Raw genomic sequence first — 12,083 nt, forward strand, 5'->3', positions numbered from 1 at the left:
GGAATGAGCCAAGAAATCTAAGGCTTGGTCTTGCTTCAGATGGAATGAATCCATTTGGTAACTTAAGCACCAATCACAATTCATGGTCTGTTTTGCTCATGATTTACAATCTCCCTCCTTGGTTGTGCATGAAGCAAAAATACATAATGCTTTGTATGATGATAGCGGGTCCAAGATAGCCAGGGAATGATATTGACGTCTATCTGGCTTCGTTGATCGAAGACTTGAGAAAATTATGGGAATACGGGGTTGATGTGTGGGATGGTAATCTGCAGCAGACATTTAGGTTGCGTTCAATGGTTTTCTGTATCATTAATGACTATCCAGCATATGACAATTTAAGTGGTTATAGTGTGAAAGGTCATCACGCATGTCCTATATGTGAGAAACATACTAGCTTCTTCCAACTAAAACATGGAAAGAAGACAATATACACAAGGCACCGAAGATTTCTCAAACGGTATCATCCATATCGACGATTGAAGAAAGCTTTTAATGGATCTCAGAAAAATGAAAGTGCATTGAAACCATTAGATGGAAAAGAAGTTTATGATCGCGTGAAGGATATCATAACTATCTTTGGAAAGACACAAAAGAAATTTGCAATTGAGACAAACATATGGCAGAAAAGGTTCATATTCTTTGATATTTCATGCTGGTCTGATCTTCATGTTAGACATTACAGAGACGTCATGCACATGGAGAAAAATTTTTGTGATACTTTAATTGGCACCCTTCTTAACATTAAAGGCAAAACAAAGGATGGTTTGAAGTGTCGTCAAGACTTGGTTGAAATGGGTATACGAGAGTAGTTGCATCCAATCTCATAAGGTTCGCAAACGTATCTACCCCCAGCATGTCACACAATGTCAACAAACGAGAAGAGGAGTTTTTGTCATTGTTTGTGTATGCTAAAAATCCCACAAGGATACTCTTCAAATATCAAGAGCATTGTATTCGTTAATGATTTGAAATTGGTTGGCTTGAAATCTCATGATTGTCATGTATTAATGCAACAACTATTGCCTGTAGCGACAAAGTTTGGCTTGTCATAACATGTTTGTGCTTTGTTTTAATGCTATCTGTGGCAAAGTCATTAACCCGACAAAATTAGATGAATTGGAGAACGAGGCTGCCATTGTCCTTCGTCAAATGGAGATGTATTTTCCTCCATCATTTTTCGACATAATGGTTCATTTAATTATTCATCTAGGGCGGGAAATCCAAATTGATATATAAATTATAGTGTAACAATTATTATTATTATTGTCAAATGGAGATATATTTTCCTCCATCGATAAATTTTTTTTTTCCAGCTGATGGTGTTTTGTCAGGTGGTGCTGGCCCCTAGAAAAATATTGACTTGCTACAAAATGCTATTACTGCCATTACTCTATTAGGAAGCATAATGATGTTATCGAGGTACCAATTAATTATGGAAGCAAATCTATACATATCAAGATCAATAATGTTTGTGCATAGTTTAGCCATTGTCTGGATTTTTTCTCATGTATAGAAGTTGGTTGAGTCCTAGCACAGCAATAAAGCATGGTAAAAGGACCAAAGGCTAGTGGTAAAGCATGTATAGTCCTAGCACAGCAATAAAGCATGTATAGAAGAGGTAATGATAGTGGTGCATGGTGAAAGGATCAAATGCTGCTGATTGCTAATTGAAAAAGTATCAGCTTGTCTCAAAACATGGATCATGATTCCAACGGGCTCGACATTACAATTATCAAATATTCTTTTATTCCTACTTTGCCAAATAAAATCTAGTGCCACTGCCTAAACAACAATCCACTTCCTATGATCATACACTTCAAGCTCATTTCTTATCAAAGATATTTACTACATGCATTTTCACCGACCACTTAATGAGGTAACGGTTAATTCATCATTTGAAGTCATTTGCTTTAGATTTGTGCCTTGATTTCTTTCTTTCAAAATCTGCCGTGGAAAGAAACCAGGCTCTTTTGGCACAACCACATCCATCTCACACCCCCCCAACATTTGAATTACTGAAGTCATGGTTGGCCTATCCTCCGGGTATTGTTGCACGCATAAGAGACTAACATGGATGCATCGCAGTACTTCTGGGATAACAGATGAGTCCTTTATGCTTGAGTCAATCAGCTGTAAAGCATTATGCTCTTTCCAAAGTGTCCATGCCTGAAACATTAAATAAGCAAAATATTAATTATTGATGTTTAAACTTTGGCATAGAAAATAATAAGTAATTTCAGCGCTTACATAACCAACAAGGTTAAGAGTTTGGTATTTGTGACAGAGATTTGTTTTTATTCCACATACAATCTCCAACAACAATATACCAAAGTTGAAAACATCAGATTTGATTGAAAATTGCCCATCAACAGCATACTCCGGGGTCATGTATCCACAACAAGAAAAATTAGAGCAAACAATTCACATTAACACTAATATAATAATACTCGGGTCCCTAATAACTTTTTTGCAGTTGATCTCCGAGGAAAAAGTTTTGTTTTATTTTTAAAAAGTAATTCTAAAAAAATATTGTCTTCATCTCTCCCACTCATCAACTTGGCTGTGCCGCTTCTTCTGCCCCCATCGATAGCTGCTGCGGTGACTCCGCAGCAAGTGATCTCGTTCTTAGATCTGGAGAGGCTGAGCTAGCTACATCCTTCTCCTCTTAACGAGCCACCCACCTCTTCCGATTTTGAGGAAGATCTCCCACCACCACCAGTTTTCAAAAACCCTCATCCCTTCCCACAAATCTATAGCCCCAACACTCTTTCTCCAAATCCGAAACCGAATTAGGATCCAAGACCAAATACGCACAATGTTTTCTCTGTCTAGATCGGCACAACCCAGCCAATACCTTTGTGTCATGCACAACCCCTGCTCCCCAACACCCCATGTTTTTCTCTATCCCTCATCTGAATATGCGCGTGACCCACCATAATCCCAGGACATGTGTGCGACCACGATAAACCAGATCTCTGATCTATAGCGCTACCTCCACCCTCTACCTTGTTGATGTCGGGTTGGGTAGTTATGGAGGGCACCGACAAATGGTTTTTTTGGTAGTTTCTGAATTTTATTTCCATTGAAAAATTATTTACCTAATTTTTTCAATGCTTGTTGCAAATTAGTGAATGTTCATTGGAATTGAACATGTATTTGAGACATACAAGATTTATTGATTCTGAATATTTTTTATGATGGTTGAGATTTAGACAAATGAAAGTTATGAATTAGAAGCAAACATTTTGAACGTAATATTTGCAGATTGTCATTATGGTTGATATTGGAAGTTGTTGGGGTTTGGGCATTTGCATACTATTGCGGTGGTGGTTGTGTCATAGTGAAAGTTTTTGTGGCCGGCAACGATTTTGATGGCAGAAGTTGTTGCGAAGGTGAAGAGGATCGCAAGGGTGGTGATGAGTAGGAATAGATTGGGGTTTAGAAGGGGTAATAGATTGGGAAAAGAAAAAAAATTAACATGCAAAATGATGTCTTTTTTACTTTTTTAAACACAAAACACTTTTTCCACGTGTAATTCCACTCAGATAAAAATCACATGTAACATCTCACGCGGCATGCTTGTGTGGTCGGTTAATAACCAGATAACGATTTTGAATTAACCAAAAACAAGTATTTATGAGAAACCAAAAACATATTTAAGTCCAATATAAATATAGAGATAAACAAATAGATGTGGTGTATTATAATTAGACAGAGACTCACTAAGTCCCAACTACTCTCTCTGTTTCCTTGAGTTTGGTCTCTCATTAAGTCCCAACTACTCTGTTTGTGTTTCCTTGAGTTTGGTCTCCTCCAAAAGCTCTTGTCATTCCAAAATCTGATATTTTTTTATTTAACTTTTCATCAAGTAAAATGTTACTTCCAAAATCTGATATTTTTGGATTTAACTTTTCATCAACTAAAATGTTACTTGCTTTGAGATCTCTATGAATAATCCTTAATCAAAAATGTTGATGAAGATACAAAAGTCCCTTAATAATTCCAAGTATTATCTGGAAGCTTGGAGGCCAATCCAATAATTAACGTTTTATTTGATATGAAAAAGTTAAAAAGTTTGTTTAAATATGTTTTTGATTCCTAATAAATATTTGATTTTTATTTTTGTTCTCTAATAAAAAAAAATTTGCATTGATTTCCTAATAAAATAACACTTTTATTTTTATCCTTGATGTTTTGTTTTAGTCTTGCTAAATTAGAAAATTTTATGTTTGTTTTCTACTAAAATAGAAAATTTTGTTTTAGTCTATATTAATAACAAATGAAAAATATTTATAATAGAACAAATACAAACAAATTTAATTTATTAAGGGTTAAAAATAAGTGTTAAGGACCAAAAATAAAATTATTATTTTATTAGAGACTCATCATAAAATAAAAAATTAATAAGAAACATACAAAATCGAATATTTATTAGGGATAAAAACATATTTAAGCATAAAAAATTTATTTCAATATTGGATATTCAAGATTAATTAGCTGCTAAGTATAACTTAAAGAAAAGAACACAAGTGAACCTAGTTTAAGCATTCTTCATATATTACATACCAAATATGAAGAAGTCTAGGCTACCATTAACCATGTATTCATATACTAGTAGTTTTTCATGTCCTTTAATGCAACAGCCGAGGAGCTTTACAAGATTTCGGTGTTGAAGCTTTGCAATCGGTTTTACTTCTGTTATGAACTCAGTTATTCCTTGTCCAGACCTACTTGAAAGCCCCTTCACAGCAATTTCTTGCCCACCCACTAATTTTCCCTGCATAATTGCATTCATTTTAGGAGTGGCTTTCAAAATGAATAATTCTTCTCTTGATTCTAGTTGTTCTTCTTTTATTTAGAGCTAAAATATTGAATTACCTTATATACAGGTCCAAAGCCACCTTGTCCAATCTTATTGTTCAATAAGAAATTGTTAGTGGCAGTAGCGATTGTTAGCAGATCAAACAAAGGCACATCCACATCTTTTAGTTGTCTTTCAATGCTTTCTTTTGTCTTTGACTTATCTGGAATCAGTATAAAGAATAAAACATTCAACAGTATCATGAAACATAAGGGGGGATTCAAATTGGTTTAAATAGATAAATCTGCAATATTCAATTAGAGAAGGAAACAAAAAATAAATTGTGTGAACTTATGGAAATTTCTATTAGAAATCGTATTTTATATATTGTAAGCTCCCAAACATAGAGAACTGAGATGATAAGTTTCCAGAGGATGATACTGCCACTACAACATTGGAAATTAAGCTCTGTTTTCACATAGTCCCGCGAATAAGACGAGCATTATTACGGCTGATCCAGATGAACAAAACTATATACAGCACTTGTGTTGAGACTTGAGATAATATATGACCAACATATTCTATTGTTGGCAAAAGATGAAGTTTCATTGCAGCAAGAACTGTCCTCCCTACAGCGAGAGTCTGACATGGCAAAAAAAAATATAGATCCAGCACTCATTAAAAGAGCTTGTAACATCAATATCAGAACCTTTTGTCACATTTTTAGATTCAGTGATAGATTTGTGACTTTTGCTCTCTCTCTTTTGCCTCTTCTCCCTTCATTGTAGTCTTTGATTTTGGTGTTATTTTGGATCAAATTATGATCCATAGAAGCTAAACTTGAAGTTGCTGGATTGAATGAAGTAGTTTATGTGATTCTCAATTTGTGATTCATTTTTCTTAGTCATGTGATCCTTTTCCAAATCCTTGCTTAGATGCTGCCTGATCAACCTGTCTTTAATTTTAGGGATTGAATTTTGTGGAAACAAATTTGATTCTAGATCTGAATTGAAAACGTGTGAGAACCTAATTTTAGGGATGAAATCATATTAAAGATTCACTGTGCAATTCTAATTTCTAGGTTAAGTTAACTAATGAATTAGGAATTTAACATAGGAATCAAGGATTAATCACCTAAGAAATTATAATTAATCAATTGAGTTAAATCTTCTTTGCATTGACCTAAGAAAATGATTTGAAATTGAATCACTTATGTTGAATGCTATAGAATTAGAGCCAGCAAACCTTTTTCTCTTTGATTTATATTTTTGCTCCAAAAATCTATTCGAAAATCATAAAGTATTTTTTTTCTTGCCATAGTAAGCTCTAGTTTTGCGACAGAAAAATTCTCTTTTTGAGAATATATTGAAAAAACACTAGCTCATTCAGCATAGTGAATTGACAACTCCATGTAACAAATGCTTCTACTTATTGTTTTGGATTCAATATATATTTGGTCTCTGATAAATATTTGTAACATCTCATTTTTTAAAAACTAATTTAAAAATGATTGTAATTTATAAATAAATAGAATTTTAGAAAATGATGAAATTTTTATAATCAAATAAATAGGAAGAAATAATTATATTAATTAAAATAGTGGTTTGAGAGAAAATAAAAAGAATATTTTATTTATTCATTTGATAGAGAATAAAATAGAGTTTATTCTTATAAAATAATAAAAATAAATAAATAGAGTAAATGATAGGTTGTGAGTACCCTACCTATAAATAGAAACATGTGATGTCAGTTTGAGACTAATGATAGTTTATATGCCTTCTCTTCCTCTCAATCTCGTTTTCTTTTTTTCTCTCCCAAAATCCTCTCTTTTTCCGTATACCACCAAACCTATCTCATAAAAATGACGATCTTGAACTCATTCACCGTTGGATCGTTGTGAAATTTGAGCATCAGGTTCGGAACTTATTTCCGAACATTGTCACCGTTGATAATTATGAAAACATGTCAGAGATGAGAAAAATACCCTTTACATCATAGATTTTCCTTTCTTGCAGAAACCCAGAACTATCTCAGTAAAACTACAATCCTGAACTCGTTAACTGTTGGATTGTTGTAAGTTTTGGTATGTCATTCGCAATTCATTTTCTCAGATCTTTACCGTCAGGATTTTCAAAATAATGTTTGCAGATGGAGAAATACTCATCGCACATAGACAGTAAAATGAAGGCTTCAATCCCTTCTTCTCTCTCTAATGCTTAGAAACCCTATGAGAACATTCAGAGGAAAAGCTTGAAGAATCTCAGAAAATTGTTAGAGATACCACTATCGCTGTTAGAATACACACGTGAGTCCGTTTAGAGGTAAGGGATGGGTTTATCGCAATTAAGGTTAGAATGAACATCTTTAGGGATCCTTAGAGGATTAAATTGGGTTTATTTTGGGATGTTTATTGAATTTTTCCTTTATGATTATAAATACAATATCGATGTCATGATGCAAATTGGTTGATAAAATTGAGTTCTCCTAGTGTTTTCATTTTTCATACCTATGATTTTGATTAATTGGTTTTGATATAATTGTGCAAAATTATTTGAGGGGTTTTACTTCCCATGTTCTGATAAAAATTTTGTATAAATTGTTATATTGAAATTATGAGATGTGAAATTGTGAACATGAGATTTAGTTGTGAATAAGTGTGTGGTTAACACTTGATATGAAAATACTTGTGTTGTGAGTTGTGAAGTATATAATAACCTGACGAGTGTTTATATTGAGAAAAGTGTTTATGCACATTGTTAAAGAGAAAGTGTAGGTTCCTAGTTAGGAACCAATGTTAAAATGTAGCGCAATGTGTTAAACATGTTTGAAACATGAGTGTGGGGTCATAGATATTGTATAATTCATGAGCAGTGTTTGATTATAATATTAATGTTGAAATTGGGGATTACGTGTAAACCTCGTGCCAGATTACATTGGGACACAATGCTCTGATAGGATGTGACATTGGGGATGAGTTTTTTATTTTAATTGCATAATGTTATTTTATTTTATTTTACCTCACTGATTTAACAAAACATTTTTTGTAAAAATTGCTTGAGGTCTCTGCCATTAGTCGGAATTCGTTATATGCTAACGTGTTCGTTAACCAATCACATGTAATCTTTGTCTAAGTGAGATGACACGTACAATTTAAAAAAAAAAAGAGTAAAAAATGACGTCGTCTTTTCTTCCACTACCCATATTCTTCTTCACCATCACCACCACCCCCAAAACCACAACAACCCCAGTCACAACCTCACTCCAAGCCACCTTTGGAGAGAAAAAACCAAGCTCGAAATACCCATCATCAACAATGCAACCTGAATTCGAAGCACGAACCACCATGACACATTCTCAAAGCAGCACTATGACAACAACAACCTCGTCGCATGGCATCATTGAACTTCTCGAAGGCCACCCTTCGCGCAATGTTGTCGAAATCATCTTCCACACAAGTTAGGGCCCCAAGCCATTATCGGGTCGGATCGAACTAATTTCAAGGTGTAGAAAGTGTCGCACACTGTGGTACAAAGTCAGGGACTAAATTGTCTATTTACTCGTTTTGTTATCATCAAATGGCGTGGCATCTTTTAGGAGGCACGTCCACATGTCATGTCACGTCATCCTTTAGTGTCACGTTGGATAGTCCATGTGACACTAAAATTGAACTCACTAACTGCATTATTTTAAAATTTAACGGAATGATTATTTTGCAACCCTTATGCAAAGATAGGGACTATTTTGAATTTAATATTAAGTTAGGAACTAATATGCAAAATGGGTACAATCTCAGGGATTAAATTGCCTATTCATTCCTTTACATTATTAATGAAACTGTATAAATATGAAATTTTGTCAAAGAGGAACATAACAGAACCCTGCTATACAAATTTTAAAGGATCCTCTACAAAACCAATAACAGCACTTGTTAATTAAGGGAATTAACAATAGTGAAATGTGAGAGACGAAAAGAATAATTTTACCGGCATTGTTCCTTCAGTAGATGAAATAAATAGCAAGTACAACTCCTAAACTTGCAGCAATGGAGGTTACAACTTGCAACAATGGAGGTTACAATTATTATTATTATTATTTTACCGGCATTGTTCCGGTTGAATTTGATCAAACAAAACAGCAATGGTTAAATTCCACATTGAAGGACCAAGATTAAATTCTCAGAGATTGAAACTAAGGTGAGAAGAATAATAAAAAGATTAATTAAAAAGTTAATATAGTATTTACCTAGTTATGAAGGATGCAACCTTATATATAGACGCTGCCCGCTTCCTGAACTGGAAATAGTATGATGTCAAATCAAATAAATCACCAAACCATATGACACAGGCACTGCCAGTGCCTGTTTCACTTATATTTGTATTTGTATATGCCATACAGGAACAATCTTTCAAGCACCTCCTTCTGCATTGCTCCAGATCAATAGTCTCATCCACATATGTTCTTTTAGTATCTGGCACTTTCAAGCCATCCACAGGAGCAAACCCATCATACTTGCAACTCAATGGATGTTTCAGGACACATCCTTGGAACCAGTCCATTGAGTTCAATTTTTCAGGAGACTTAGGCTTGAACCCTTTCAAACACTCACATTGGTGATGCAGTAGTGCTGCAATACGCATTGCCTCCACAAACCCCATAATCGTCACAGTAGTCTTCGGGCCTTGTTGAATAAAGCATCCATGATTTTCCAGTATCTGACCATACATAACGTGAACGTTCTTGTGTGGATTTGTTAATTACCACTTTCGATAATAAACTAGCATTCTTGAGGGCCATTTGTAATAAACCTCTTCCTTGTTGGAGACAAACTCGTAATGGTAAATGGGATTGTTAGTTTTTGGCCTGCCGCCACTGAAACACAAACCATTCCATGGTCCAACTCTGTGGTACTTTTTGGTTCCCTTCATTATATAGATCTCAGGATAAGGGTGCAGAATAATACCCCAAGTGAAGTCTCCTGGACTATAAAACAAGCTCGAATTTGATCTTCGTTACCTTTTCTTAATAATGAAAAACATTTTGAAAAAAGTGAGACGACCTAGAACTACTGCTTCAAGAAAAAAAAAAAAAACAAAAATGGATAATCAGCATTCTTCCAAGCTGTAAGGTGAATACTAAGATTTCTTTTGAGGTCTCATCCAATCTTCATTCCTGACAGCATTGTATCAGAAGGATAATCAAAGCTTTGCCACAGATATGCCTCTTGATTTGCTGCATTCTCATCCCTTATCACAAGATTGCCAAAATCCAATAACTCTGCCACTGGATTATGTGCTTCTTTTGGACAATTTGTGGACCAAACAACCGTGTTGTTGTGTGTAAGGACCAAATTGCCAGAACTGTTTAGTCTCAAGATGGCAGAGGAATCATTTATTGGGTTGCCACCGTTTGCAACCCAAACAACATTTTGTGACGGATTATTCTTGAACCAAATCCCCAGGTAGCTTTTGTTTGGAAGTCCAAGATTGAAGAAACCAAGCTCAAAGATTCCCCTTGGGGAAACCATGGTCTTTCCAAAACTGAGGGATTGGGACTGTGAAATGGATGATGTGTTGTCTGCTGCTATGGAAAATACAACGGAAGATACAAAAAGTGTGTAAAGTATGAAACTCATCAGAAAAAGAATAAACTTCATTGAGTAGTTGAGCTTAAAACAAAGTTTAGGAAGTAACCAGAAGTTATTAATGGATTAGACAGTGGCTCATTGATGATTAATAAACAATAACGTGATGCAGAAGGCAAAGACTCTCTAACTTGTCCTGTAAATGCAAATCACGTGAGCTTTTCAGTAAAATTTTCAATATATTTCGTGATTTACATGTTTTGGTTGTGTTTTTCTAGACTGTACGCAGTCTTGAATATTGCGGCTCGGTCATTGTCCGTGTAATCTACGAGCTGGAGCCTTGAGACATCTGAAAAAACAATGTCAGACAATAACATAGGATATATGGATGCTCTGACGCTCATGAGGACTATTTACCGAAGTCCTCAAACGCCAGCTTACAACCATCTATAATAAATATCTAATTTTATATTTTTTAATGAATTTTTATTTTATGATGAGTCTTTAATAAAATAATAATTTTATTTTTTTATCTTTGACGATTATTTTTAGTCTCTAATAAATTAACAAATTTTATATTTATTTCATGATAAATATTTTTTATTTGTTATTGATACAAAATAAATCAAAATTTGTTAATTTATTAGAAAATAAAAAAAAATCTAATTTATCAAGGAATAAAATAAAATATCACAGATAAAAAATAAATGTGTTATTTTATTAGGGATTCAACGCAAAACAAAAATTTATTAAGGAATAAATATAAAACTCGAATATTTATTAAGGATCAAAAACATATTTAAATCAAAAGGATAAGATAAATTACCGCTTTCATCCCCAAAAGTGTAATGCACAATTTAGTGTTTGAAAGAAAAACAATTCTAAAATAATCCCTAAAAGTATAAAAAAATGCATAAAAAAACTTCTTGTATCAAGGGTTGAACATTAACTTTATGTCCTATTTCAATAGTCCTTGAACTTTATAACTTAACTAATGTTAAATTAGTTCTTAAGATTTACAACTAAATGTCAAATTAATTCTTAAGCATTACAGTTTAATTACAAAATGGTACACGAGAGTATAAATTAAAGTTAACACTTCACACTTTATGACCGGACTTCTTTTTACACTCCTTTTACACTTTCAAGTATTATTTTAGAACATTTGTTCTTTCAACGATCAAATTATCATCATTTTACACTTTCAAGAATAAAAGTGATCATTTACCCCAAAGAATATATTAAATGAACTAATGATTAAATCACAATGATAATAATAATGATAAATTGTCACTTTCATCCCTAAAAGTGTAACGTTGTAAATGAATTGAATGCACACAAGAATGAGAAGGATTTAGAGATTGTGAAAATATAGCATTGCACAATTAATAATGATTTAAAGAAATTAATTAGTATTATTTATATAAATGCATCTCTTTTTTGTAAATCATCTCTTAAGAATTTCACAGTTAAGTATGTTTGACTTTGAATAATTTTGATATGGGTGACCTCCTAGAAAGAAGATGAGTGAGATTAAAGTACTCCGAAAAGTCTTATGTTGATTTATAGAGACGTTCATTGGTTCTGAAAATAGTGAGTCGTTACAACCTACAATTGATATTAAAGTTGGTTGTTAATATCTTAGAAAAGATTACCGATATAAGATTCTCACTGGCAGATTCTTGTGACCAATAAGAA

The 12,083-nt window shown here is 33.5% G+C and overlaps 1 pseudogene; it reads right to left on the bottom strand.

The window, feature by feature from the left end:
• Window positions 1-1,723: 1,723 nt before the first annotated feature.
• Window positions 1,724-10,436, bottom strand: LOC100813114 (G-type lectin S-receptor-like serine/threonine-protein kinase At4g27290; annotated as a pseudogene).
• Window positions 10,437-12,083: the final 1,647 nt, after the last annotated feature.

This window comes from Glycine max, chromosome 6 (genome assembly GCF_000004515.6).
Source record: "Glycine max cultivar Williams 82 chromosome 6, Glycine_max_v4.0, whole genome shotgun sequence".
Lineage (NCBI taxonomy): Eukaryota > Viridiplantae > Streptophyta > Magnoliopsida > Fabales > Fabaceae > Glycine > Glycine max.